We start from the raw sequence: 3,762 nt of genomic DNA, 5'->3' as shown, positions 1-3,762 counted from the left end.
CTGTGAGGGTGCAGGGGCCCTGAGAGGCAGGCGCCCATCCAGCACTGCCTCCGTCTGTCAGGGGGCTGCACTCAGGGTGCTTATCTGGGCAACCGCTTCCTGCCACCCCAACATGTCCTAAGTCTTCTCCTAATGCTACCAGCATCAAGCCAAGAGACTGCTGAGCTGTATTTCCCCTGCCCTGAGACAGAAAGAAAATAAGCCAGACGTTAAATTTGACTGAGCCTCTGACAGGCTAGAGAATGGTCCTTGCTGTCCCAGGTCCCAGGCTAAAGCCCTAAGCCCTACACTGTTCCTTCCCTCTGGCGTGCCTGCTTTTCAGCTAGCTGGAAAGAAGGGAATTTTTGTCCTGTGCAACTCCAAGAAGCCCCTCTGAGCTCTCGCTCCACCTTCCCCATGTGTAGTCAATGTGCTCAAGCCTTGCAGGTCAGTGCCTGAATTTGGCCCTTTATGAATAGATCACTATGCTGGCTGCTCCCAGATGTACACAGCCAGTTGTATGTGGGGGGGGGAATCATAAGCAAGGGTAGGAATGCTTCTTTGGCAGCCTCTCCTGGCCTCTGAGTGGCTGGGGGGGTTTTTTTTTTTTTTTTTTTTTTTTTTTTTTTTTTTTTTTTCTCCTCTTTTTTTTTTTTTTTTTTTGTCTCTGCCACCTAATTTTTAAACCAGGTTTTGACCTTCTCTGCCAGCGTAAATCAGGAGAGTCACTCCAGACTGACATCAATTGGACACGTGCATGCTTCAGAGTGCTGTTGCCTACCTATCTGGCCATCTTGCAGCAGAGGGGAGTTGGGATAGGTGGCCACTCATCTCTACCTGCTGTCTTAGCCCCTCTCTGGATCAACTGGGGCCTGTTTGGTATCTGTGTAGTCAGCAGTCAGTTGAGAGAAGACAAGTGAAGAAAAGCAATAGTTTGAGAAGCCCTGCTATTTATATACAATCTTCATGATCTCATCCACTCTTTACATATATATTATATCTTGCTTCTGCAATTAAAACATAGTACTTAGAGAGAAGATAATATTTCAAGCTGAAGAGTAAATTAGAAAGCTGTGGTTTTCATTTACATGAGCTAAACACACACGGGACAGCTAGAATGGCAGTTACAATTAGGCTGCCCATTAGGATGCATTAGATGACATTAACCCAAGACCTCTCAGGTCCACCGCAAAGCTGTTGGGTTTAAGGCAGTTTTAAAAGCAACCTCGAGCTTTAAGGTGACACTCATATTCAGTGCAAAGACTGAAAGGGATTTTTTCTCCTCTTGGTGACATGGCACATGAGCAGTGCTGCTGCTTCTGGACTACAGGGCCTTGGCACTTCTTTTGAAGCCTTTAAAAGGCTAACATCAAGTGCTGCAATAACTCTTTCACTACTGCAAAAGTATTCCAGAAATGCTCCACAAAACACACCAGCAAGCACAGGGGGACAAGGGTGTGACCAGTCAGACACACTTCCTAAATACTGCTTATTCATCTTTCCCATGCACAGTCAGAAAGACTGGAAACTGTCCATCTTCCTGGTAAAGAAAAAAATCACTGAGGCACCAAGCCACTGAAGAGCTACAGAAGCACTGCTGCTTTTGCAATATCTACCATGGCTACTTACCTGGGCTGAGATTCTTCTCTTGGGATCCAGCTTCACGAGTCACCACAGACCATGAAACACTTTTCAAATATTAAGAGGTTCATAGGAAGCTTGGAATGAACTTCAGCTCCAGAAAGCCTGTAACTCTGAGTAGCTCCTGAGCTTTCACTCACATAATAACTGAATTATTAACTAAAAAAAGAGTGGTGTGTGGAAAAAATGAAGCCACTAGCTTGTGTGTGGCTAGAGATCTACAGGGATTAAGAAGACATTTAAAAATACCAACCTTTTTCCAAATGTCTCCTTAGTTATGAGAGGAGACTTGCCAATGGGAGATCATGAATGCTGTAAGGGAAAGCAATCACTCACAACCAGATGCACCACTGGGACGTGTTTGAAGTCCCAGAGACCCTCCCCAGCCTCGCCTGCACCAAACTACCCGATCCTCTTGAAATCACTAGCAAGCTCCTGTTTATAAAGCTGCAGAAAATCAGTCATAGCTTTTCACAAAAATGCTGAGTTGTCCACGTCAAGAAAATTATATAAAGTCAGGCTACGGGCAGGAGGGGGAGAGGGTTAGAAAAAGAGAGCATTGTTTATGGAACATGAAAAGCTCCAGCGACACAATATATGGAATTCGGAGGGAAACAGGCCCTCCTTTCTTTCTGTACAATTCAAATAATTCCAATGGCAGACTGGATATTCCCCGAAATGAGTTAGAAAAGCACAGCGCTGTCAAAGCAATTTAGAAAGAGAAAGTTGAAGTAAACATGGTGACTTTTTTTTCTAAACCTTTACGCTGGGAAGACCTGAAGGTTGCCCTGCACAGCACATGTATGCTTTCCATAGAACAGAAAGAAGTACTAGCTGGACATCCAGCCCATTGTGAGGAGACCTCATGGGCATTTAAGGAAAGTCTGTGGAAGTACCCCTAGATATGGTCTCAGCTCAATCATAACACTCATAGCACACCTAGCTCTAACCTCTTTTAGGCAGTCTTAGCTTCCACTTAGGGAAAAAAAAATCCTTATGGAGTCCCACTACTGACTTGGGGCTGTCACCTTCTGTAATGACTCTCCCCTACTCCCTCAAGATGCGCCAGGGACCAGAAAGGCAGATAGACAGTTTTTACTGCTCTCATGTTTATAAGGTTGAGGACTGACCATTAAGAGCAAAAACACCCTGAATTCATGCTTTACATAACCCTGTCCTCTTTGAGTCCTTATTCCAACTGTAGGTAGGAACTAACCCCTGAATCTGAGGGACTCCTTGGACTTTTTGACTTATTTCTCCAGGAAAAGCTTCTTTCAGCAATGTGCAAAGCACATGAAGGACTTTATTCTCTATTATGGAAAGATGGGTTTCCAGCATTTTGCGTGACAAAATTTTCACTGAGAAATGGAGAAGTAACAGAAACGACAAATAGTTCATGATTATTTCCACTTCCCTACCTGTCCTTTTGATTTATAATACGTATATAATTGTGATTTGATTATGATATGACATGATTTTGAATAATTGGATCTAAACATACAAGACTAATGAAGTCACAAGGCCTCTATTCAGCTAGGTCTAGAGCAATTATATCCAGTAAAACTGCTTGGGTTTATACTTTATTTCTCTAAGAGCTTCTGTTCTTTAAAATACCACTTTCACAGACGAGTTTCTCTCCAACGCAAGAAAAGCTGCACACTTTGCCAATTCAGGGAGATAATGGATTCCAAGTCTCACTCACTTCACCACGCGAAAGACTTACTGCCTGGTGAACAATCTTCCCAGGACTCACTTGTTTAAATTATCTACATTAATGGATGGCCTGAAACCTAAAGAAGTCGGTCTGGCTTTCTCTTGCATAAAGCTTCCTGTCTAATTCACTCCTGGCTCGTGTCTTTGAAGGGAATGGGCCTTTTTTGGTTTTCTGACACTGCCTAGTGTGGCTTTCGACTGAGAGGCCAAGGATCGCACCAACAAACTGCATTCATGCACTCTGAGCTGCCTGCTGGACTTCTACACAACTTCAACAGAATGGGGAGAGTGCGTGGGTAAACTGGAGTATGGGAATCTAGGAACTACCCAAAACACTTATGTTTAAACAAAAAATTTCCTTTGTAAATTTGAATAACACTCAAGCAGACAACATGGGTTTTTGGGGGGTAATTCCACTTTAGAAGATAT

The sequence above is a fragment of the Merops nubicus genome, unplaced genomic scaffold (assembly GCF_000691845.1).
Source record: "Merops nubicus isolate BGI_N331 unplaced genomic scaffold, ASM69184v1 scaffold4369, whole genome shotgun sequence".
Lineage (NCBI taxonomy): Eukaryota > Metazoa > Chordata > Aves > Coraciiformes > Meropidae > Merops > Merops nubicus.
The sequence above is the reverse complement of the archived record's forward strand: the minus strand, read 5'-3'. Positions refer to the sequence as shown.